The 26,883-nt window shown below is 43.5% G+C and overlaps 1 protein-coding gene and 1 long non-coding RNA gene across 2 annotated transcripts in view; one reads left to right on the top strand and one right to left on the bottom strand.

The window, feature by feature from the left end:
- The window catches only part of Mab21l3 (mab-21 like 3), an 81,693-nt gene extending 72,693 nt beyond the window's left edge, over positions 1 to 9,000 (top strand). Inside the window, exons 9-10 of the transcript XR_009228079.1 lie at positions 5,569 to 5,625; positions 8,152 to 9,000. The gene's annotated coding sequence lies outside the window, so the exon portion shown is untranslated. The remainder of the gene's footprint in view (positions 1 to 5,568; positions 5,626 to 8,151) is intronic.
- A 6,777-nt stretch (positions 9,001 to 15,777) lies between these two features.
- Positions 15,778 to 26,663, bottom strand: LOC124102011 (uncharacterized). The gene is made up of 3 exons (XR_006854773.2): positions 26,119 to 26,663; positions 23,418 to 23,552; positions 15,778 to 21,453 (listed from the first exon to the last, which is right to left on the bottom strand). It is a non-coding gene; the product is annotated as an uncharacterized LOC124102011 (long non-coding RNA).
- Positions 26,664 to 26,883: the final 220 nt, after the last annotated feature.

The raw sequence follows: 26,883 nt of genomic DNA, 5'->3' as shown, positions 1-26,883 counted from the left end.
TGGGAAGTCAGTGAAGTGAAGGGAAACCATTGAAGAAGACTGAAAAGAAGCCATCATGGAGCAGGGAGGAGAACTCAGAGGAAGCCATGTCAGGGGCCCAGAGAGAAGTGACAAGCTGTGTCACACGTTGCTAACAGGTTAAAGCAAGAACTGGGTGGAAGTAGCAGGAAGTCATTGCTAACTGCTGTGCTTTGAATATTTGTTTTTTCAGAATTCATGTATTGGAACGTTAATCTCCAAAGTCATAAGTAATGGGTGTTTGGGGTGGTGATTGAGTCAGGAGGGTTCTGCCCTCATGAAAGGATCATTCCCGGATGGATGGATCTTTGGATCGTCCTGAGTTAGTTATCATGAGAGCTGGTCTGTTATAAGGGCCAGTTGGCCCTTGTCTTGAGGCCCTCATCACATGGGTACTGCCCTGCCTCAGAACTCTGCATAGAGCCTCCATAAGCCAGAAGGTTCTTTCAGAAGTGGCCCTTTCACCTTGAACTTCCCAGCCTTCAGAACTAGAAGAATCAATTTTTTCCTTTCTAAATTACCCAGTTTCAGGTATTTTGCTATAGAAACAGAAAATGTTATAAGAAACTAAACTTGACAAGAGCAATGTCAATGGAGAAGTGGGATCAAAGGTCTAATTAGACTGGGTTCAGTGAAAGGGGCTAGGGATGTAACTCAGTGGTAAAGCGCCTGCCTAGCATGCCCAAGTCCCTGGGTTCAATCCCCAGCACCATAAAACAAAACAAACAAACAAAAAATCAATGAGAGGAAGGGAAGAGGGTGAGTACAGCGACCTCTAGAGTTTTGTTGTAAAGGAAAGCAGAGACTAATGGTCATCAGGGGCTGGGACCATTTTGTTTGTTTTGTTGCATCTTTGTTTTGTTTTGCTCTGTTGTAGGGTGGGGAATGTCAGAGCATGCTTGCTAATGAAATGACCCACAGATGAGAGCATGTTTTTGAAGTTATGTCCTTGGATAGTTGAGGGAGATAAGGACCTGTGACACTTGGAAGAATTGCCCAGCAAGACAGTTCATTCATAGGAGCAGAAAATAAATTGTAATGCACGCACAAGTACACTTTAGATGTGATGGAACGGGCATGTTTTCTGATTGCTTTTCTTTGTTCTCAGTGAAATGGGCAACAAGGTTATCCATTGAGAATTGAGGAACAAGTGGGAAGAAATATTAGATGAGGAAAAGGAGAATCTGTGAGTGGTGGTTGTCATGGGCAGCAGGAGAGTCAATGATCCAGAAAAGTAGTTTCCAAACTGTGACATGGGGACTCACAGGACAAGAATCACCTGAGAGGTTGTCAGGAATGCACACCCCAAGGCCCCACTCCAGACCTTCTGAATGAGAAACCTTGAGGCCAAGGCCTTCAATCTGCACATTAACAAGCCTTCTAGATGACTGTGATATACACTTGAATTTGAGTATCACTAGTCTAGAAAAATGTGATAGAGTAAGGTGTGACTGCCAGGAAGTGTTCAGTGTTCCTGAGGCTAGTGCTCACAAATTTATAGAATTCCAAGTCAGGGCTGTCCATCCAAGCCCATCCTGCTTATTTGTAGCCCTTCGGTGATTAGATTAAGAAGGGATTATACATGTACACACATATACACATACATAAATACACACATTTATATATATCATACCTACATGTATATAATAATGTGTGTGTGTGTGTGGGTGTGGGTGTGGGTGTGGGTGTGTGTGTATTCCTGTTATAGCTAAGGTGACCAGAGGATAAGTCTGCAGGGAAGGCCTTCTAGTGATGACTTCCTCAATCTTAAAAAAGAACCCAGGCTAGGCCTGGTAGCACACACCTGTAATTCCGGCTGCTCAGGAGGCTGAGGCAGGAGGATTTTGAGTTCAAAGCCAGCCTCAGCAACTATGTGAGTACCTAAACAACTTAGTGAGACCCCGTCTCAATATATATAAAAGGCCGGGGATGTGGCTCAGAGGTTAAGTGTCCTTGGGTTTAATCCACAGTACCCAAAAAAGGTAAGAATAGAGACCAAGGAAGAACTAGATCCCTTATTCTGCTGGGTTTTTGATAGGAGGATGTGGTCCTGGAACTGATATCCTGCAGACAAGGCCGAGAGGTAAGGAGGGCAGAGTGGGCGGATGGAAGGCCCTAGGGTTGCTGAAGATGTTGAACCACTGGATTTCCTGGCTCAGAGCTTCCCCACTTCTGAGTGTTTAGCCTCATCATCCTAATCTGTTAAATAATGATAACAGTAACTTTCTGCCATGGTTGTTATGAACACTGAGAAAAAAATCCTCTCATTGAAAATAGCTTATGCCATTGTAAAGCCCTATGCAAATGCAAATTACAAATGTAATCTCCAGTAATGGATTTGTATTTTGATTCAAATTATATACATTTTGTTTACATACCAACTTCCCAAAAAGTGAAGTGTAGTAATGGTGAAGGCCACAAAGCATTTGGGACTTCCTTAGATGCTCCAGTGTCAAGTCATCTGTTTTTTGGGCTCATTCTTCAGGATGCCAGCGCAGCCGGGGGCCTCACAGACAGGTGTGCTGGAGTAAGCCCAGGTGAGTTTTGCTCACCTGGGCAGCAGGAGAGTCAATGATCCAGAAAAGTAGTTTTGCACACCAGGAGCGGTCTGCAGCCAGCTAGGCAAAACAGAGGCAGGAAGCAGGTGCAAAAGATCAGATCACGTGACCCAGAGCACTCTCACCCCAATATCCATTTCTCGCCTCTTTATGAAATTCATTGCCTCTTTCAACCCTTTAAGATGACAAAGTTCATGTTGCTTGAGTTCCCCTCCCATAGCAAGCAGCACCCCTTTACCCTAGCATGCATCCATCCTCCATGAGGCATGGATGTGCCCTTGGCCCTCCATGTGGAGTTCTTGTATACCCCAACCAGTGTTCATTTCCCCATGGGATCATTTAATGTGCACTCCCCTCCCCTTGCCAATTGGTGCCTTTGGAGCCTGTCCCTGGACCATCTCATTCCTTGCCCATTCAGCTGCAAGAGAAGTTTCTTTCTGCACTTACCGCTGAGGCTCACTTTCAAAACTCCAGTTAGCCTGATCCATTGTCCTCAAACTCCACTCACCGATGTCAGCACATAAGCACTATGCATGCATCGGGCCCTGAAAGAAGCAATGCTTTGTGGCTTATACCTTAAACTTTCCCCTGGACAGGTCACACTTAGCTGAGGGACTCTCTAGTTGACACTTAAGCTGCTGGCATGATGGCCCTTATGTATCATTTTACTCCTTCCCTGACCACTTTGTGCTTGGTGCTGAGCATTGTTGGTTCTGCCTCTGCCCCGGTGAGAAGCCTCACTGAAGATGGCATCAGGAGAGTCTTGGTGAGGATACCCAGGGAAAGAGACATTATAATTCCATGTGTGGCAGGGAGAGTGGGGAGACGGAGAGGGAGAGACCAGATTGCATGTGACACCTGTGATAAAAAGGTCACAGGGAAAGAATAAAACAATCCACTAAAGGAACAGAGGAAACAAGCCATGCAGAAAAGGCAGGTGACCCATGGACTGTTGGAAATGTGGCTTCAGATTATCATGATTGACTACCCGCACCTGTGTGCAAAGTGCCAGTTGGAACAGTTGGAGACACCTGGATGTGACAGCTGCCTACATCCAGACACCCGCAGGGACCATTCACTGGAGATGCTCAGCAGATCAACTTACTCTTCAACAGAATTGGGTGTCCTGTGGAATTAGGGATGGACAGGTCCCTCAGAAGGGCCATACCACCTCATGTTAGGTCTCTTTCCACACTGGACTAGTGTTTAGGTTCTGTGCTCTTCTCCAGCACTGGGCCTCTTGAGGACAGAGGCGGGCTTCGTTCAAGGTACTACCTAGGTATGAGCAAAGCCTGGTGCAGGTCCATTCTAATAGTCCATACTGTTGAAGGTCTGGACTGGGCTGAACTAACTTTTTTCTGTAAAGGGCCCAAGAGTAAATATTTTGACTTGGTGGGCTGAAGGTCTCCTTTGTGGTGCAGTTTCAACTGTGGAAGCAACCTCAGATAATACCTAGCAAAGCAGCGAGGCTGTGTTCTGATAATACATGATTTTATGGATATTGATGTTTGATTTCACATAGTTTCCACAAGTCATCAAATATTCTTCATTTGATTTTTTTTCAACTATTTAAAAATATGAAAGCCATTCTTAATTGTGGGACTGTACGGAAACAGGGCCCTTGGCCCAGATTTAACCTGCGGCATACTGGCCTCTAGTCAGAAGCATCAAACAAGGCCCATTTCCTGTTTCTAGTGGGGATTAAACATGAGTCTTCCTCATGGTCACTTCCTGGTCTCTAAATAAACATTGGGATGTGCAGCACCCTAGTAGCTGGGTCACCCCATACCTCCCTGGAACAAGTGCAGGCGTGGGCACACAGACAGTGCTATCCAACACGAGGCCATTGTTCTGGACACCAGAGTGTGAGGTGGGCAGCCTCCGGGTTGCCATGGTAACAGCAGATGCACCTTTAGGAACGTTGCTGCTTCTAAGAGAAGGGATCAGATTGTCAGCAGCTTGAGGCTGATTTATCTTTCTATCTTTTTCTTCCGTATCTCTCCACAGCACTTTAGATTAGGGTGGGAGACCAAAAATTAGTGCAAAACTGGGCAAGGACAGATAACAAATGACAAGAAAAGCATTTCTAACTTTAGCAGTGCTTCCTCTTCCTCTTGAACTTTTACATTTTTTAGTGCATTTAAATTTGTCAGGTTCTTTCACACACTCGAGTTCGTTTTATCTGCATCACCCCATAAGGGAAACTTGGTAGAGGGAGGTTTGGGGATTTGCTTACTGTCACATGGCCTTTAAGTGGCAGAGCCAAGATCACAGCCAGGCATTTTTATCCAAAATGCATTTGGTAGAGCAAATTTGAGTGCACCAAGCGGAAGGCACTGTGAAATAAAGATGAATAAGTTGTGGTTCCTGTCCTTCAGGTGACTCCATCTAGTGCTGTGGTTCCCAAACCTGCTTTAGCACTGACTCCCCTGGGAAATCTGTCGTGAAGATTCTCAGGCCCAGGTCTGATGGATTCAAACTGGGTCTCCAGTTGCAGCAAATACCCTAGAGCAAAGACCTCAGACTAAGTTCCCTCTCATATCTGCCCACTTTGAGAGATCCAGGCTGGGCAACGACTGACCCCAGACCACAGAGGAAGCTCCAGGCTGGTTGGAGCAATTCTAGAATAGAACTAAGCATCAGGGTCTATTAGGAAACACCAAGGAGTCTCCAGTCCAACCTGCATACATAGGAACCTCTCATTCCCGAGGTGGCATTCCTACTGACCAAGTCTCATACCCAGTTGGAATTTGGCACTATAGCTCAGGAAAGTAAGAAAAACTGATATTTGAAACAAGAAGCCTCAGGTTTAGGCAACCCTGGAAATATCCATCTGTATTCATTTAAGTCTGCCCTTGGCCTTGGTTATGTGGCGTAGCTTACAGTGTTCTAGGTCTGGTAGATGCTGGCATCACCTTTGGAAAACATGCTCCAGAGTGTCAGGTGCCCAGACATCTTGCAAGATGAAGACTGGCCTTTCTTCTTCCTGCAGGCAGTGTTTGCAGAGAGCTTGCTCCATGAAGAGAGACAGCGTGAAATTCACAGTCAGGTATTTAAAATGTTATGTAGGCTTTGGTTTCCCGGTACATTTTGTTGACAAGTAATATTTGGGGTCCAGCTGTAAGTTTGCAACCTGTCTTCCCCCCAACCCAAGGCAAATCTTTTCTGTCCTTACTTGAGAGTTCTCATGGTAGAGGATTCTGCCTCGTTTCTATAGTTTCTTATTTATATTAGATGTGGTTTTAATTTAATACTTAGATTGTACTAGCCGATACCTTCAAATGGGCTTGGAATTATTTATTTTGCTTTGGATGAATCTGTCTTCTGAAATGGATATGAAGCCCCTCCCTGGTTTGGGATTTATAGGCTGGCTGCTCTAGGTTCACAAAGCTTTTCCATTAAAAGTCTCTCTCGTCTGCCCATATTTATTGCTAGAGTCACTGTTTGCCCAGAAGCAACTCTCTGCTGCATCTTCTGGGAAATGAAATTTATGTCCCCTGGCACGGATGGGGTGACATCACTGAAGTGCTGTTTACATCTCTCAGTGGCACAGCCCTAAGCTCAGATGGATGGTAAAGGTGGGGGTGGGGGAGGGAATGGGGTAGGTTTATATAAATAAGTGCTGTCTACCTCTCGGCTGCCTTCGCCTCCCTTCATCATCCCCTCCACCACTCACATTGACAATACCATGATATATTAATGGAAGTTCTGAAAATGGATGCCCCTCAAATTAGTAAGGAGGAGTTAGGGTCAGTAGTGGTGGAGGGGGGCATCTGCTTGAAGGGATGCCTGTCGTTTGTGGCAGAGCCCCTTCTGATGAACCCTAGCTCCCTCCTCTGCAGGGCCCTGGGCCTCATGGGGGTTGAGTGCAACCCTTCCCCAGACCCCCTTTCCTCCTCCCATACGTGAAGGTCGCCCCCCAGGCTCCAACGCAAGCCGGCCCAGGGCAGAGAGACAGAAAATGCCTGGGCAGCCGTTTTCTGGATGCATTTGGCCTCCACCCACTTTCTTCTATTTTCCCATCCTGTCAGCTTTTCCCCTGGGTCTATTTTCTCCAAGGAGTGTGGGTACCATCTCTCCTTCCTCACTTTACATTCCCTCCTCCTTTTGTTCCTGGGTTGGCCAACGGTGGTCTCCCAGGTGCCCAGCTCAGTGGACAGCTCTGGGCCTGGGCTGGCTTTATGAGCATGGCGTAGTCACACAGGGCTCCACTCGGAAGGGCGCTGTGGAGGGTCTCAAGCTCCACTGTGGCTGTCTTGAAATTCTTCACAATCGGTGAACAAGGCATTCTGCCTTCCCGGTTTGCACGGGGCCTCTCAGATTAGGCAGCTGATGGTGTTTGAGTCTTTTAAAAATGTCACTTCTCTAACAGACGGTATCCATTGTGTATCCCAACGCCTATCCACCCCGTCTCCTTGGAGGGCTCCTTGATCTCATGCCCTTCCTTGGGCACAGAGGATGAAAAGAATTGGTAGAAACAGTGATGAAATCTCACGACTTTGTGTCAGGGATTGATCCAGGGGTGACCAGATGGCCTAGATCTCATATGAGAAAGGAGAGTTGGAGCCTATTCTAGAGGAAGATTTTGCATTTCTGGAAAAAAATGGCCAGACCCGGGTGGCCTGCTCCTTGTCCTTTTGTCCCCTCCTTGACTCTTCCTGCTGTGGATGTGGACACAATTCCTGGAGGTATTGCAGCTTTGTGTGTGTGTGTGTGTGACACAAAGGGAAAATCTAGCATAGTATGGATGGAACAGAGAAGGAGGTGGGTCTCTGACGGCTTTGCTGAGTACTGCTCCAGTTTAGACCACCTCTCCCTGAACTTCATGTCCCACACCAAATAACAACATCAAAACCTCTTCTTCTTCTTCTTCTTTTTTTTTTTTAAATCATTGCTGTGACATTTCTCTTTTCTAATTACGGTTAAGTGTTTTGTAACTGCTCTGATTTCTCAGCAACATTTAAGGCAGCGTTGTCTGTTCTTCCACCTAAAACACCCTTTCCTTGGCACTGGTGACACAATCTGTGGGCTCTTCTCGTCACTGCTTCTCATAGTCCTTCTCCTTGGCTCAGTCCTTGGTGCACTCTCCCACAGGACTTAGCAACTGGTTCTTTTATTGATCACTGGGTATTTACCGAGTCCTCCTGTGTATTGGGCTTTATACTGAGTGTGTCAGGTGGAGATGGCTGAGGGCCCCGTTCACACCTCCACAGCTCCCACTGCTGTCCCCTGACCTCTGGGGACAGTCTCATTTACGACCTTAGGGCTAGCACTTGGAGGGCTTCATTCCAATGCAGATTTCACAGGGATGACCTGAACTAATCAACAGGCAACAGATCCCCCTGGAGGGGAAGAAAGAAGAGACCTAACTGTCCTCAGTGAGTCCCCCAAGAAGTCATCTTTACTCTGCAGTCCCCCACCAAGCCACGAAAGAAAGAAAAGAGGGGTCTCCCTTTCTCCTTTAGTTTCAATCTGCTCTTTCTGCACCAGTAAATCATATTAGGGGATTCTACAGGAGGGCGTTCCTTTACAGGACCCTGCTGGATATGGGAATTTTCTTTAATTTCTCTTACAGGGTATTGAAAGAGTCCATCCGGTCTCAAGATTGCTGTACATCAGTGCTGCCACCCACTCACTCACCCGCTGTGTCAGATCGATGAGAGCCACTTGGAATGAGAGTGTGTCTGAGGTCCCCAGGCTGCTCTGGAAGGAAGACGTGCTGCATTGATGTCAGCAATTTTTTCAAATTGGGCTGCATTGGGGAATTGTGTAAAATGAAGGCGTTTAAAGAAAAACAGCCACTCACTAATCCCACGGATGAGGAGTTAACCTTAGGATATAATCCAAACAGCAGAAAATCATTTACCTGTGAAGATGCTTGGTGTTTCTTTAGGATAACAAAGTACTGGGAGATATCTTATTTTTGTGTCTTAGGTTAAAGGAGAAACACATGATTATCTTGCTGGATGCTAAAATAGCATTTATTCAACTTCAGTAGCTGTTCCTAGTAAACGTTTTTAGAAAGCCAGGAATAAAAGGATAGCCCTTAATTTATGAAGAATATAGGAACACACACACACGCACGCACATACACATACATACACACACACACACACACACACACACACCATTAAGCACAAAAGGCAACAGAGGAAACCTTGTCATCCAGTTTGGTAAAACACTGAATAGACCCTGAGATTTGAGACAAGTTATGTGAGTGAGGAACTTTCCTGGGGTGAGTAGTTGGAAGAATGAGTCAGCAAATGTAAGAACCATCACAGGCATAATGATTAACTGTCCATTAAAAATTAAAAACCCTTCTATCAAGTAAGATAATTAATACTTAGTAAATCAAAATCAGTTCAAAAAAAAATCCCTGGAGAACAAAATCTGCAAATTTCAAATAAAGATGGACTTGACTGTTGTTGATTTTTCCTTTTGCTTCCAAGTCTCATGTAGGTCTGATGTTTGTTAACATTTTTTTTTTTAAATTTTTTGCAGCGGGGCGGGGGCTAGGGATTGGACTGAGGAGCACTGGACCACTGAGCCACATCCTCAGTGCTATTTTGGTATTTGATTTAGAGACAGGGTCTCACTGAGTTGCTTAGTGCTTCACTTTTGTGGAGGCTGGTTTTGAACTCACAATCCTCCTACCTCAGCCTCCAGAGCCGGTGGGATTACAGGTGTGCACCACCGCCCAGTTTGTTAAGATTTCCTTTGTCCTGATTCTTGAGGGTCAGGTGCATCTCTGCGGTTTGAACCCAAGGCAAGTGCCTGACTTGTTGCCTCCTCGTTCCATCCTTGTGGTTCTTCTCAGCAATATTCTTAGAGTTTTGATTAGTGTAACATGGCGAAAGAAGAAGGAGAAATGAGGCAGAACTCAAAAAGCAAACCTATGAATTGTAAGTAACGTGGTGGAGAGGCAAGTACTGATGCCAGCCTCCATCGTGTGACCTCGGGCAAGTCATGTAACCCCTCAGCTGAAAACCAGGGATCATGAGAAATGGCCACCTCTTAAAGTGATAGCAAGGTTTAAATGAGTGCATACATGCGAGGGTCTTGGATGCCTGGCAAAGGGAGCATGACATAGTCTGTTATGATGCTCCCCTTAGACAGTCCAGGAGGAACAAATGAACATAAAACACCAACAGATTTCCTACCCACCAGCAATATCCAACTAGTAAACACAATGCAGAACGTGTAATGACTAAAATTATTAATGACCCAGAATACATGTAACAAGATGCATCAGAGACTTGTGTGGAGAAACTATACTACTTTATTGACTACTGGAAAGAACCCAACCAAAGCCAGTGACATAGGTTTTTGATAGGAACACTCAACACTGTGAAGAGACAAAGGTTCTCCCCTAAATTCATCTATATTCACTATAAACCCAATCAAAACTACAATGGAAGTTTCCAATCATTTTGGTGGATTCTAAGCCTCATCTACTATGCACGGGTAGTCAAGAAAATCTGCTGCAGCAAGATATCAAATATATTACAAATTTATGGTAATTAAAACAGTGTGGTGCTGGCACGACAGCAGGGTAACTAAAAAGAGACTCAGAAACATTTATGTATGGAAATTATCTGTTAGCTATGGGAATTAGCATATGCTAGAATTATCCTTTCAAGTCAGTGGGAAAAGGTTAACAAGTCAATGTATTGCACAGAAAAAAAATTTGCTTTCCTTTTGCAAAAAGAAAATTAGTGACCCATCTTACACCACACCCTGAAATAAATTCCTAATGATTAAGCGCCTAAATGTAAAAGTATAAGGCATGAAAGGACCATCAGAAAATAAAGAAGAATTTCATTTTCCACAATTTATGAAACGGTGACTGACATAGAGAAAGCACTTTACAAATATATGCTGCATGAATAAATAAATAAATCTAGAAGTGAGAAAGGTGTTTCTAAAGAAAATACCAAACCCCAAAGTCATACAGTAAAAGGCTGACTGATTGGACAATGCAAACTTCAGTGATTTTGAATAAAAGAAACCTGCAAAGTTAATTTTCAAGCCACAGTCTGGGGGAAAAAAGCACTTTTGGCATTATCTAATGTTAAAAGAACTTTTACACAATCTTACTTGCAGCACTCCTACACAGTGATAAGGAGAAGAGAACAGATTAGAGAAAAAATAGGTTATTTAGAGAAGAAATGTAAATATTTAATAAACTTATGAAAAGACCTTCAACCTCAGCAATCAGAGACATGCAAATGAAAACAAGATAACACTAGCAACCCAAGATTGATAGGATTGTTGTGATGGAGGGCAGAGGGAAATGAATATTCTCCGACAGTGTTGATGGGAGTTTAAATTGCTATAGTCTTCAGGAAAAGGTGCAAGGGGAGTCGTGTGGCTTTAATATCCAAATTAAAACTGTTTACCCTAGCAATTCCACTGCAGGAATTCAACCTACAGAAATACAACCTAACTACATAAATACGTGTGTATGCACGCACAAGTAAGTTTACTTAAAATATTATAAAACTGGAAATAATTCAAAGAGTCATCAATAGGAGAGGCATTTAATACAGGATGTGTCTCTTAGTCTATTAAATGTAACCCAATGATTAAAAAGAATGAAGATGTGTATGTACTGATGGGGAAAATTCTAAAAGATATACTGAGAGTGAACAAAACGAATTTTAGAAAAATCGTCATTTTGTTTATTCTGCTCAGTGTTGGATTCTCAGTGCCCACGCTGTGTTGCACTTGGATGACTCAAAAATGTTTGTTGAGTGACAATGGGATCCTATTTATTGAATGGAATTACAGCAAACTCTTAATATCTTTCATAGTCCTAACCTCAGGTTTGGGGGGCAGTACAGGTTTTGGGGTACCATATGGAAAAACAATGACACTGGGTCCAAATCCTGGTTGTCTCATACTGATTGATGGCTTTGAGCAAGTTATTGGTTATTGAGAGCAGAGGGAGATGGATATTTCCCTTCTCTAAGACTCACGTCCCTTGTCAGCAGCTGAGAATAGCACATCCCTCCTCTTGAGGATGCTTTGAAAAATCAAAAGGGAAGGAGTGTGTTCGTCCCTTTGGAACACCTGCATCACCCAATGTGTCCCCGATACTTTGGAAGTGCTCCTTGTTATTAATGCAATCTTCCTCTATTTTCTCCATAAACCTATTGGTTCCCTAGGGACGTTTTTTCATAAACTCAAAGACAACATGTTTGGATTTTTCTGAACTTCACTGTGGTCCTCTGTGGAAGCTTTTGTGGAATAATAGCCCCCCATCAGTAGAGCCTTGGTTGTCTTTGCGCTGACTTTTCTCCCATCCCCTCATCCTTCAGTCCAACATATGAGAAGAGCCTAAAATAAGGATTTGTTTTTAGTATGTATTTAATAAGCACCTATTATGCATCACCACTAAAAATATAATGATGCACATACTCCCAGCCTTCATGAGGCTTATAGTTGCCAATGGAGAATGAGAGTTAAACAGGCAGTAACAATAGAGAACGTCAAGTGGGCTGGAGATATAGCTCAGAGGGGGTGGGGGTGGTACAGGAAGTCATGACAACACCCAGAAAGGCTTCTGACTTAGGTTGGGACATCAGAAGAGAGGAGGTCCAATCTAACTTTGAGAGTTGATTAGGAGCTAAAGGGGCAAGGAAGAGCTAAGGAGAGAGAGAAGGACGTTCCAGATGGAGATAAGTATTCACGAAAAACTCACTCGAGAAGGCAAAAGAATTGCAGTAGGGTTGGCGCTCTCAAGAGGCAAGTGTGGCGTAGTAAGGAATAAAGGTAGAAAGGTAGGCAGGGGACAGATCATGAGGGCTTTGTGAACTGTGCTTAGGAGTTTGGAATTGTTCCTGAGAGCAACAAAGAGCCTTGAGGCAGGAGAATGCCTAGATTGGGCCAGCGTTTTGGAAAGGTGAATCCAGCTGTCCTATGAAGAATGAAAATAGGGGAGTTTCCTTGGGGAAGAGTTTGTTCTGATGATCCAGAAGGAGATGATGTTGGCCTGGATTAGGCTGGTGGGGGGCGGGGATGTTGGTGCATTTTAGAGATGTCCAGTAGGTATCATCAGTGGAACCTGCTGACTGATGAGATGCCGGAGGTGGAAGAGGGAATAGCATCGTGGGTGATATCCAGGTCGGCAACTTGTTCGTTCAGTTTTTCTGTATAGTAAACATGTATCTAGCAACGTTGCTGAACTTTCTTTGTCGCTCTAAAGTTGCACTGTGTATTTGCTCAGATTTTCCTACATGGATGATTATATTGACTGCAAATGAGGGAAGTTTAGGCCCTACCTTTTAGTTTTTTACTTTTGTTGTTTTAGTTTTGTTGATGCAGGATCAGTCCATGACCAGTAAGAAAAAGAAAATGCTCTTGGGGTTTCAAGCAGAGAAACGCAATAGAGGGGATTAGGTGCTCCCCAAACTGGTGGGAGGGTGAGAGTAGCGAAAGTCAGGAAAAACTGCCACCGGCTGACAGGGTCACCACTACATCTGTGGCCCATGGAATCAGGAAGCAGGTCAGGAACCCAGGTCAGGAAAGTGCCACTGCTGACAGCAGCTGACCTACTCAGTGAAGGTGGCAACTGAAGGGCTCTTTGAGAATGTCGTAATCCTCATTCCCACCCAAGAACAAATATCTGCGAGGCACTGCCGGAGAGTGACATGGTTTGCTCCCCGCTCCCTCCCATCTCCAAATATTAAACAAGTGCATCTCATGGGCTGAGGCTAATGGAGTTCAGAACCCTGAAGGTAAAGGGGCTTTCAACCCCTGTGATGAAGCTCAGGGAGTAACAGAAATAAAAGCTGGTTGCAAAACCAACCAAACAAACAAAACTTTAATTTTTCTAGGCCTATTCGTCTGTGAGCTCAAAATGAGCGAAATTCTACAGGGCTTTTCCCACCACTCTCTTCCAGGCACACTAAGCTCTCTAGAAGATGTTCACGACGACCTGTAATTTTCCAAGTGTACTTCCATGCCTTTGCACTTGTGCCATTCAAAAGTTCTCTTTCTTTCTCCTGGGAGACTCTTTCCATTCCTTCACCACCCATGGCCTCCCTGCTCCCACACGGCACCAGGCACAATCGACCTCTATCTCCCCCATATTTCTGCTGAACTCCGTTTGCAGTTCTTATTATAATAGCTCGTCCCACTGATTTTTAACTTTAGTCAAAGTGTGCCTCTCTCCCAGTGGATCCTAAGGTAAGGGACTAAGGCTGATTTTTAGGTTGCTGCCCCAGGTACCTACTGAAGCGCTTAGAACATAATAGGTGCTCACCAAAGATTTCCTAACTGTGTAAAGGACTATGTTCTACAAGGTCACTTGAGTAAGCCCCTGAGGTCATACAAAGACCAGTGACCTTCAGGAACAGTCATGCCACTTGTTCAGTCATATCACTTAATAGAATATTAGGATAAAAATTCATGTGAATGAATTGCCTATTAATGCCGGCTTCAAGTTCTAAATTCCAATTTTTAATTTATGTCCACTTTTTCTTCCTTTGCTAAGCTTCTGTCTACTGTCCTTATTTCTTAAACTTGTGGACTTACCACCTTTTAAAATATAACTCCCCGGCAACATCCTGATTGACCCCATCGTATCAATTTAATGCAAAGACCACTTAAGCGACTGGGAAAATACGGGTCACTACATGCGGCTGACAGTAACACTAATGTGACATGGAAGCAGGGGAGGAGGATATCTTAATAAGTAATTACTCCTATAGAACCCGTGAAGTCTAAAGCTCAGAGTGTCTTCAGTGAGCCAATCTTTTGCTTATACAAAAACAGATATAGAAAATTCCCCACCATTCCCTGGCACTGTGAAAAATTAGTTAGCAAGCTCATCTAGCAAGTTCTTTCTTCTGGACAGGAAAAATCTCTATATCCAAACCTCTGAGACTTCCTAGCACCTGGTGCAGTGTTAGGTGCATAATCAGTAACTAAGCAAATGTTTTAAATTGGGTAGTTTGGGTAGTGTTTTCCCTAAGACAACCAGGAAAAGGTTTGTCTTCTTTGTAGCCTGCATGCTGTCTCACCCAGCATTCATTCCTAACCTCATCTTCTCTGGCTCACCTAACTATGAAGCTCAGGGAAACTAAGGACTTTCCCTGCACTTGAAATGACTGGATGACAGTTTGGCCAGTGAGCGGTAAGCAGAATCCTGGAGAAGGTTTCTGTGGCGCTTCACTTTCCTCATACAAGAGGCAATAGAGGTAGGTGTTTTCCTTGCCTTTTCTCTTTCCTGGGGGTGCCTGTTTTGGCTGCACCCACATCAGTCTTCCTGTGCTCCTGAGAGGAGCCTAGAGATTCAGAGATACTGGTCCTGATACTGTTGAGCTGCCCCACTGTCACCAGCACCAGCTGCCGCCTGACTTCTTGCTATGTGAAAGAAACAACGTCCTCTTAGTTTAAGCCACTAAATATCTCTTGCTTGCTCCTCTGTGCTCCTCTAATATTTGCTTTGTAGAAAATAGCTGCAGAAATTTTGTAAGGTCATCTCCCTAACCATGAAGGACACAGGTCTGTGGATCCAATACAACCATTACCAGAATAACTATTTTATAAGTTTAGTTCTGTGATATTTTTCCTGTCACCACGTCAGTCTATAAGGAAATGAAAAGGATTGTTTTAACGTATATATAACCTTTAATAACAAGGGAGACCCGCGGCCACTGTAGTCCTATTCAGGGTGTTTATGGATTTTGGTTTTGTTGCCTAGAATTGAGGAAACTCTAATTCACACAAAAGGAGGATTGAGACTATCAGAGGCTGTCGCTCTGCAATTTCAGGTCAGAAATGGCTTCCCTTTACAGTGGAGTCAATAACAGCACGGAAGACCTCTTATCATTCCTCAGCTGGCAAATGTCGAGTGTGAAGGGAGGGAGTCAATAAACAGATTCTTCAACCAAGTAAATCTTCATTGTGCACAGGAAAATACAGTGCAGTCCAGATCCTAGAGGCAAACTTTGTGAGTTCATGTCCTGGGACTACAACTTGCATACTAAACACCTCTTGCCTTGGTGTTCTCATCTATAAGATGGGCACATTAATAGTGACTAACTTACAGTGTTTTCGGGTGGTTTAAATGACTCAATCATGGTAAGGTTTAAGAACATTTCTGGTCACACTATAACAAAAGTTCACAATTATGAGATATCCAGTGATGTCCCAGGTCCCCCATTGGCAGTCTGGTAAGATAACGACTCCAAAATTTAAAATAGACACAAATTTATTTTGCTTGGAACACGGCATACATATTTTACACATAACATCTTTGCTAACCAATTATCCAGAATTAACCCAGAAGTTTTGCTTTGCCAAGGCGAGCTGATTCAGCCTTTAAAAGGAAGAGAGAAGCATTCAAACAGTAAGTTCACAAATATGCATCACGTGACACATTACAAAGCATCCCATTATTATTTTAAAATTATGATTGCACTGTGTTCACACAAAAGCTAAGAAAAAAGTGTACTCTACCTGGCTTTTAATTTCATGGGCCTCTGCATGCTATATGTGATACACATGTGTACAATTTTATATAAATAGACATAAAAGTTCTGCATTGAAGGATGACAATAATAATAGAGAAAAGACCAGCATGGAGCTACATCATTCTGACTCAATGAACATTTACTAAATAATTATGGCAGAAGCCTGTGAAACTGGAAATACAATTTAATATTTTACATGTGTATGTTAATATATACTGGTTCTCTCTAGCATGTAAATATTTGTTGTATGAAATATTTAACTGTGAAAAAAATTTACTTGAAGAATTTTAAATTGTGGGACAAAATTATAAAGGAATTTGAATCAAATATTGGTATGTTTGTAAAGCATCCCTGTATAAGCACATGAGTCCATTGATCAGAGCTTTGAAATCACTCCAATAATTATCCCAAAGGTCCCTTTTAAAATTTGCAATTTGGTTTTGGATAGGTTGATCCATGAGTGCTGTGACCCACCTATCTTAGTCATTCATCCAGTTATAGTGGCTCTTGTTTCTTTATAAGGTGAGTTTATCTGAAAAAAAAATAGTAAGATGATCTTACTTTAACACGTTCCACAGAAGGTGGTTCCATAGCATGGGGCTTTTTTTGTACCAAGAATTGAACCCAGGGGTGCTTAACCACTGAGCCACATCCCCAGCCCTGTTTATTTTTTAATTTTGAGACAGGGCCTTGCTAAGTTGCTTAGGGCCTTGCTAAATTGATGAAGCTGGCTTTGAACTTGCAACCTATCTGACTCAGCCTCCTGAGTCGCTGGAATTACAGAAGCTCATGTGAACCACCGAATCTGGGAATTAAAACATTTTTGCCAACAATAACTGTCAATTCCATTCACAATGGTTTTAAAATAATGTGATGCATGACATTAATTAGCATGCACTACATGGTGTTTAGAAAGATGTGCGCTGGAGTTAGTTAATTCACTCTTTAAACAACCTCGGAAGGGTCTAGGATTTTTCCATGCTTCTGCCTGGCCAACTTCATCAGGTCAATCATTTTCCCTCCTGACCACAAAATGGCTGCCAGGGCTCTGGTGATTATTTCTCTGTGAAAACATGTTCAAAGCCAGAAAAGAGTCCTCTGTAGTCCTTGTAGTTCTCTTGAGAGCTGGAAAGAAATTCTTCCACTCAGCTACTCAGGATGCTGAGGCAAGAGGATTACAAGTTTGAGGTCAGACTGGGCAACTTCGTGAGCCCTTGTCTCAAAAATAATGTAAAAGAGCTGGGAACATAGCCAAGTGGTAGAGCTTCCCTGGGTTCAATCCCCAGTAAAAAACAAAAACAAAAACATCACACACACACAAAAAAAAAATAAATAAAAACTATCATTTGTTACCCTCCGATTTCTTTGATCAGAATTGAGTTATATGTTTCTTCTTAAGCCAATTTCCAGCAAGGAGAATAAAATTCTCATGATTGATCAGATTATCAGGATCAGCGTGCTAGGGCTGGGGATAGGGCCAAATTCAGGAAAGTCCCTGTCGCCCCTAGGGAATGAGCGTGAGAGAGTAAACTGAGGCTCTGGGTAGGAAACCAAGGGTTTCTGTTACAGAGGCTGGAAATCTCATCCTGAAGAGACCCAGGAAAGTCTCTCCTCTCCCCTCCCAAGCTGTATGAGGATGGGAGCAAGAGACACAGGGGACAGGGGAAGGGAGAGAGCCAGGACCTCTCTGCCCAGAGCCAAGCAGCCCAAGAAAGTAAAGATCCCATTGATCTGAATGCTTAGTAGCCTGACGCCAGACATTTTGGAATGGCTCTGAAGGGCTTAGTTTGAGAGTTGTTGTATTTATGGTAACGATTTAATCTTCATTTGTTGTGGTATGTAGAGAGGGAAGGTGACAGCCTTTCCTTCTATCAGTGAGTTTAATCTTTTGCATATCATGAAAGTTTTCATAAATCTGCTTGAAATATGGATTTCTTCTCCAGGAAAAAAAAAAAAGCGCTGTGCACTTTCATTCAAATTCCACATGTAATTTGAGTAGTTTCCCTAATAACTGTACCCATTCATGGACTGCAAGGAATAGCCTTCTTGTCATCCTTGATTTGTGTAATAGAGGGGGAAGAAAACCCATAAGAGTTTAGGAATTTTTTTTTTTAAATGAAAGAGCAAAACCAGGAAATCTAATCTAACAAAATTTAGCTGTGTAACCTTATTTGAATATTTTTAGGGTCTGAATTTTACCTCTATAAAATGGGCTAGGAAGGTTGTTTCAAGAACCAAGTGGATAGCTGGACAGGTAGCACATGCTTGTAATCCCAGCAACTCTAGAGGCTGAGGCAGGAGGGTCACAAGTTTGAGACCAGCCTCAGCAAAGTAGTGAGGCCCTAAGCAACTTAATGAGATCCTGTCTCAAAATAAAAAAAAATAAATAAAAAGGGCTGGGGATGTGGCTCCGTGGTAAAGAGCCCCTAGGTTGGCATCAAAACAAAACAAACAAACAACAATTTTTTTAAAAAGTGTATGCTGTGGAAGACTGTATTAAATTATATAGCACTTTACAAATGTTGGCTCGAAGTCTAATTACCAGTGAATTCAACAGGATGATGATTCTTGCTTTCCAACTGAATAGACTTTATTTGGATTCAAAATCGTGCACCCCTTGAGGACACGCCTGGAAGAGTTTTGAGAATCTAAGCAGTGGAAGTTTCCTTTTTCCCATAAGAAAATACCATCCTCAAACTCAGGGACCAAGTCCTGCACCCATTTTCAGCAACTGATTGAAAAGAGGCCCCAAATGAAACACCCCGGACCCACTGAAAGCCCCACTCTCACCAGCTCTTTGAAGTCAGGACAAGCTAATGTGGCTGGAAGACTGGGGAACAGGAGAGAGGCTGGAGCAGGCCTCTAGATGGGTGTTCCTTTCCCCTGTCTGACCCACCTCTGGGACTTCCTTGGCTACCCTGCCCACTGGCCCCTCCCAGCCCTCTGGTCCCCTCTGTGGATCATGACTTTCATGGCAGATGCCAACTCCCTCTCCCTCACCAGGGTCCCCATTTCTCCTTCTTCACCTCATCCTTTTCCCATTCTTACTTTCTCTCAACCACCTTCCTTTGTGGGGGGCCATCTGAGATTTCCATAATGTGCTTCCCTGTCCATCCTCGAGCCTTGACAGCCAGTCCCTCACCCTTGAAGAGCCCACTGGAGCGTCTCCATGGATCCATCAACAAGAGGTTACTGAAAGGGCAAAATCTCGGAGGCGCTGGGGTCCAGGACTGAGCAGAGCTGGCCCTCTCTTCACAGAGTGTGCAGTCAGAGATCTGTCCCCCCACCCCCAGCAGGAGTAGACAGCTGACTTGGGGAGTTAGGAGAATTCATGGGGGGAGAAAACCAGAAGATTCTGTTGGGCTACATCAATGTGACATGCCCACCACCAATAATAAAACAACAGGAAGTTATTCACAGGCTACAGGGCTGTGGTGGGGGGTTCAGTTCCCAGTTTCTTCCGTAGCCATCAACACCCAACCCTGTGCATGTCCAAATAAGCGAGCAGTACCTCTGGTGCAAGTATTCTTCTTATCCCTTGAACTCCCAGGCCCTGGCCTCGTGCACCAGCTGAACTTGGAAAAACTATTGTGGAGTGATTTTTCGGGTTTTTCCATCCATCCAGAGGGGGTGCCGATATTGGGAAGAGGTGCTAGGGGGAGGCAGAGCAGCCAAATCATGCAAAGCATAGGACGAGGGCAGATGGGAGAGGAACTCACTCCTAGCCTCAGCATCCATTTACTCCAGAGTTACTAACAAAAATCGCTTGTCTCCTCAGCAGGGCAGCTCAGGGCTCCCTCTAGACTTGCACTGCCTTGGGAAGGGAGGGAGAAGGGAGATCTACCACAAATGGAGCCTCTTTCCCCGCCTCACCCAATTGCTTCTGGCTTGAATAGTTCCCTGGGAACGCACCAGCTCCCTGGCTAATGGTTACACAAATACACAGATTATTGTCCTAACAAACAACCACGTTCATCTTCAGAACCACTTTCCCAAGCTGTGCACCGAGTCTTTGTGGACTCTAATCTGGGCCTCGCTAAGTGGCCCTCTGTGCCTCTCCTTTTCGGGTCTTTGTTTCACCTTAGATCTGGGATAAGTTGAAAGTGTTCAGTGACCTACAGGATTCTGCTGGCTTTAACCTATGAAGAAGGCTTCTAATTATCGACTTGCTTGTGATTGCCCCTGCCTGGCAGGTTTGGGAGAGGCTCTGGATTTGTCCTTGTTATTCTCTGGTCCTTGGGGGCTTTTGGGAGCTTTCCTCTTCCATCTCTGCTTCATTGCTCTAGATTTGGATTTAACACATCCAACTCAGAAGTATCACTCTAACTTATCAGTATCAGGACCCTACTTAGTTTTCCAGTATTCTTCATTTTTCCACCTCTCAATTATGACATTTTCGGATCTGCTTAGTGCCCGAGATATAAATGTGATTTGTAAGTCACAGAACCTGTCTGTATTTGGGTCCCACTGCTGCTCCTCGCTAGCTGTGTGACTCTCGGTTAATCTCTTTGATTATCTGTCTGTTCCTTTGTCTAGAATAAATGCATTTCTCCTTTCTCTTTGAGAGATGTGTTTTGAAGACGAAATGAGGTCATGGATAAAAGACAGCACTGAAAACCAGCATAAAAATATCAATTTCCATGTGTGAAGGGTTACTCTGTGCCAGACACCAGGCCAGGCTCTGTCGGCACAATTTTATTCCATCCTCATGACAATGCAATAAGGAATGGTGTCATTACTCGCCACGTAATGTCCACATGAGTAACTGGAGCTGTAGAGAAGGCACATAATTGGCCTGGGTATCACACAGTATATAAAAGCGGAAGAGCCAGGATTTGAACTAAGACTCTACCACACTGCCTCCATGCAAAACACGTTCATAAATATTTGCTGATCTGGTTTCTTCATCAATAAAGAAATAGTATGAAAAAGACATGGAAACAAATAAGAATCAACCAAGAAGCCACAGAAAATAATGAGACCAAATATAACTGGGCGAAATGACTGACTCAGATCTCCTGATATAAATTATCTCACCAGAGAATAATCCAGAGACAAAACACAGCATGAGCCTGTGTAGTTCTCATCCATGCTGAAACAACTGGGAAAAAAAAGTAATCCTGGGTTGCAGAAACTTGATTATTGACTTTGGCAATGCTTTCGCCATCTCTTTGTGCCATTAAAGTTATTAGAATTGAATTGAGAGAGGCAGATGCACAAGATGAGCTGAAACAAAGATGCTGAGCAGTTGAAATCAATGACCCGCGGAGCTGACTCCCTGCCAAAGGCTACAACAGCTCCTGAGAGGAATCCACCGCTCTGGCGAGTGACCAGGCTCTGCGGAAGCTGCTCGTTTGATTTCTGGAGGGAACTTCCAGGTGGCTGGGGACTAACTGCTGTGGAAAGAAGGAAAAGGGAGCCCTTCTCATTACTAAGAACCACACAACCAGCACCCACCAGTGTTGAGCACATCCTCCCCAGGTTATAGAAAAGGAAGAGGAGACTCTAGAAAGGGAGGGTGGAGGAGAATGCAGTGTGATTCACAATTTGTTTGTGACAGGAAGAAAAAGTGGCTTAATAATCTGCAGCCAGATGGATGGAATATTCCTTCTCCCCCACCCCCAGAGTTGGTCCTCTGGTGCCATCACCCACAAAATGGGAGGCAACTGGAGGAGTCATAGAGCTAATTTACAAATCTGCCCCCAAGTGTGTGCCAGAACCTATCTCCCCAGGACTGCAAAGATGAACAATGATTAGACACTGGCTTAATGAGGATGCTTTGAAAGTCACTGTGACTGCTTGGCATCTCGTCTAGACACTGGTGCCTTCTCAATCCACTGCCTCCTCTCACTCTCCTGTCGTGAGAGTCTTCCTTCCATCCCTGCTTTCTATCATCCATCAGCCATTCAAGGTTCGTGTCCAAATCATTATGAGAATGATGGCATCTGTGTAAGTTGGTGTGACAATTCTAGCAAGGATGTGGACGTTGGGTTAGTTGAGTTATATATTTGTTTCTTCATGTGCATTTTTCATGATAATAATAATAGCTAATATTTATGGAGCATTTACTATGTGCCAGGAACTCTTTCAAGCACTTCAAGTGCTTAAGAAATCCGAGAGGAACAAACCTATCATCACTGATACTAGAGGTGCTCCAACAATCCTACCATGCAACACACAGTCCAAAGCTCCACCAACTTGCCCAGAGTTTGTAGTCAGTGTAAGAGCTTCCAACCAAATTGATAGTTGTTCATTCTTAGTCATGATCAGATATTCCAATATCACTGAACATGTGAGGAGAGCTGATAATATGGAAGATAAATACCAAAACAAACAATGGACAAACAGAAATCAAAGCATTGTGTAGAGGAATGAGAATACACAGGGAGAGGAGAATTAAAGTGCATGCATATTATATGTGTAAGAGATAATAAAGGATGCTACATGCAAGAAAAGAGAACATGATGAAACAAGAAAGGAACATGCAGAGGCCATCAGGGAGTTCTTAGGAATTAAAAAGTCTTCCAGAAAGTAGAGTAAAAGGTCAAAGAGATGTAAAACTGAAGAGAAAATAAAATAAAACTATAAGACTGGTCTAAGAAGTCAATATCTAAATCATAAGAGTTCACAGAAGAGAAAATAGCAAGGACATAATAATAATAAATGATTCCAAAGAAATTCCCAGAAATGAAAGACAAGCATTTTGAGTTTCAAAGAATACACCAAATGCTCGACAGTTCAAATACAGATAGATCCAAATTAAGGCATCTCATTAGAAATTTCCCAAAAGCCGGGGCGAGGGGGGTCAGTAGGGTATATGATAAATAGTCTATGAAAATTCAGAGAATGGAAAAAAAATCACATACAAAGAATAAAAAATTAGACAGGCTTGGAGGTCCTCAACAACATCATTAGAAGCAAAAAGAAAATAAAGGCGATATATTCACAGTTATGAAGGAAAATGCTCTCCAACCTGTAATTCCATACCTAGCTCAACTATCAAACAAACATGAGGATAGAATAAAGACATTTTTTAGACATGCAAAGTCTAAAAACTTATTTCCCATGCAGCTTTTCTCAAGAAAGGGAAAGATATAACAACAGAAATTCTGACACTGGAGAGAGGTAAAGGGCATTTCTAGGAGGACAGTAAGAAAGAGATCCCAAATGCTATGGTACACCAATGATAGAAGACGACCACCCAGATCAGTACAATACCACTCAGGAGACAGACATGGTGGAGCCTAACACCTCTGAGATGCCCAGAAGGACTGTATTGTCTTTTCAACCCAAGGTCAGAATACCCAGGTAAGGTTGGCCCATATTCTTCACCATATGCTGCTTTCAAACTTTGACTTACCATCTAGATCAGTTTGTTCACTCTCACAGAACCACTGTGCTGTGACCTACTCCTAAGAATGTAAGTGAGCCAAGGTGAACTTGAAAGCAGAGTAGATGTCATTCCAAGGTATGCACGGAGGCTGGTTCTCCAGTTCTTAGGAAAAATCAAATTGATTAGCAAAGTAAAATCTCATGAATCTGAATGTAAAGCAACAGGATCTTTAAAAATTGATGATAATCACAAATTATGAAATTATTTTTAAAGAAACATACTTATATTCAGGAATCTGCCTTAACTCAAACTAGACCAAAAAAAAGGAGTGGGGGTTCCTATAATAAAAGTCAGTGAGTAGAGGAGTGATGTGTTATATACATAACAATTATCAACATATTAATAGATACTTCTCAAGTATTGTGGGTTCTTAAAAGTGGTAGTTCTTTCAGTGTTTTAAGCATTCCTCATAGAATTGAATTTTCTTTAAAAATCCTGTAGAACCAGAGCACTCATGCACTTTAAGTATCTAAATTGCATAAACACTTCGGCAGTATTTACTAAAATAAAATAAATGTCTACCCTAGGACCTGTCAATCACATCTTCAAGTATGTACTCATAGAGTATGCTATGACCCTCAATACACACACACACAAGAATATTCATGTAAACACTATTCATTTTAGTCCCAAACTGGGAAAAAAAAAATCCTAGTATCTATTAACAGGTAGAAACATTGGTAGATTTGTACAATGGAATACTTCACAAACAAACAAAACAAACAAGCAAACTTGAACCACTACATACAACAAAAAATATTGTTGAGGGAGAAAGAAATCAGACTCCAAAGAACGTATGCTGTACAATCCCCATTAAAAGAAGGCCAAGGGCAGGCAGAATTATATTGCGGTAGAAGGTGGTTATTCTCAGGTAGGTTTGACTGGGTGAGGCTATGCTAGTGTGCTAGGAATACTCTATACATTGGACATATGTAAAACTTCACCAAGCTGTAACTTTCTGTGTCCTTCACCTCAGCGGTTATACCTTCCAACACCACCACCGTGGAACTCAGTTCTAATAAAACAGCACAAAAGAAGCACTATGAATTATAACAAAAAAAATATTTAAGATGGAGTTCTTTCCCTGGAAGAGATTGAAGGTTAACCTCAGAAGGCAAGACATACACTCCACTCCAATGAGTATAATGTAGAACAAGGTGTGGAGGTGCTAGGTGAATGGCCCAGGTGAAGGCTGCAGAGGTATGGAACAGGGAGGGAACATGGAGCTCAGACCTGAGCTGAGCTTGGAACATTCTTTTGCATGCTTGCTCCACCCATTTCCTCTCTCCTGTAAATCTATCTCCTCTACCAACTATTTCTGCTTAAATCCCCTCAACTGAATTCTCTTACCCAGTCCGCTGCTAAGCAACTCCTTCCCTTCTAGCTGAGCTCCTGGCTAGAACTGTCCAACTATTGTCACCACTTCCCTGACTCATGGCCTTCCAGTCTCTGCACCTCCCTACAGGGTCTTCTACCAGCCAGTAAGTACCCAGATGCCAGATCGCCTGCTTCTTCCCTGTGTTCCTTGACCTCTATGTCACACTTCCTCTTTCTTCCAAAGTCATCCTGCCTCTGTTTTCTGGTAAGACTATTTCCCCCTCTCTTTGCTTGCTCTTCTTGGTGGCTTCATTTTCCTTCGCCCTGGGAATTCCCTGGACTGGCCTCTTCTGTTTATGTCTCAGGCCCTCCTTTGGCCAGTGTCATGTCAGTGCAGGCTGCTATAACAAAATACTACTTATAAACAGCAGGAATCTACTGCTCACAGTTCCAAGGTCAAAGTGCCAGCAGATTCCGTGTCTGGTAGAGAGGACCTGTTTCTCATAGATAGCGCCTTCCATGTGTCCTCACAGGGCGCAAAGGAAGAGGAGTCCCTCAGACCTCTTTTATAAGAGCACTGATTCCTTTCACAATCTAATCACTTCCAAAGGGCCCCACCCCCTCATACTGTCAGGTTGGGGGTTAGATTTCAACCTATGAACTTGGGAGGGGCACAGACATTCAGACCTCCGCAGCCAGCTTTCAGCTCTATCTGCTGATGTCCCTGGGACCTGGGATCTCCAGATCACACTACTCTCTTGAACTTGGATCTGGATGGGAGATTCTGTTTGGCTGTCTCATTTAAAGAGCAAGTGGAACATATCAAAACACCTATATTTTCTCTATCCTACCTATACTTCTTGTATCATTCATTGCCATTCAGTGTATGGTACCTTCATCCATCTGGAGAAGCCATCCCTAATCTCTCCCTCTTTTCTCGACCCCTCACATGCCATGGACAACCAAGGCCTCCCGGTCCTACCTTTCAAAGAACTCAAATCTGTCCACACACCTTACACCTCTCCATGCTTTATTTCAGTCCTGGATTTCTCTCTCAGATATTTCCAGAGTCAATCTAGTCATCTGCCTGTCTCTAGGCTCACTCTCAGCTAGTCCACTGATGACATCTCCCTAAAGCAGGCACCTGATCATGCTTCTTCCCAGCTTCCTTCCAGGACCAGTGCCTGGCTCTTTAGCCTAGACCACCACCCGCAGTGGCTTCCTTGTCTTCTCTTCTTTCCAGACTCATCTTCTGCTCCTCCCTCTCGGGCAGTCTGAGCTCCACCCCCATAGTGAATCCTAGTTCTCTTAATGGTCCCCATTCTCATGGTGACTGAGACCCTCTCCTCACCTTTTCATCTCCATCCAAGAACTCTTGGCGGTTCTTCTAATGGCAACTCCTGCTGATGGAAACAGACCCTCTGTCCTCTCCAGTGGGACAACCTGCAAACACTATTGGAGCTGTTGGTCTATTATTCACAGTGGATAAACTCTCAAAAGGCAGCTATTTGTCTTCTTCTTTCTTGTATCCTAAGCCAATGGCTCAGGGTTGGTGCTCAAAAATGTTTTCTCATAAATGACTAAATTTTCAGTTGTTGGGTACACAGATCTTTTTCTTTTCTTTTTCTCCTTAAAGACACATAGCTCAGCAGCCGAATTTCTAGCCACTGTCACTGTTTCTATTTCTGAATGTAATTGCTAATGCACAAAACTACTCAGGGTAACAACTACAGTTGGTGGAATGGTCCAGCGACTCTTATGAGAGTGCTTCATGCTCTTGTGAAATAGCTGCAGTTTGAAAAGGGTGTAGACCTTTGGAGAATTAGACAGGAAAAAACAATCTGTACCTGGGAGAACAAACCCCCCTTCTAGAAAGCCCTTTTCTCCAGGAATGTCCCTCGCCACCACTACCATTCATTGCACTGGACTGTACTGGAAAATCACAAATCTAAGAACTCCCCAAGGACAAACCCATGGACGTAAGTTGCTGCATGAGCCAGAACCCATGGCCTGAGGGGACTGTTCTTTCCTCCGGCTACGCAAAAATGCTGGATGACCTTCCTGGTGGCACTCTCAGAGGGTCATGGTGCACCCCACACCGAAGCTAGCCAACCAT

This window comes from Marmota monax, unplaced genomic scaffold (genome assembly GCF_021218885.2).
Source record: "Marmota monax isolate L192 unplaced genomic scaffold, Marmota_monax_Labrador192_F-V1.1 WCK01_AAM20220418_F8-fsc00087, whole genome shotgun sequence".
In the NCBI taxonomy this organism is placed as follows: Eukaryota; Metazoa; Chordata; class Mammalia; order Rodentia; family Sciuridae; genus Marmota; species Marmota monax.
This window is presented reverse-complemented; position numbering and strand designations above follow the sequence as displayed.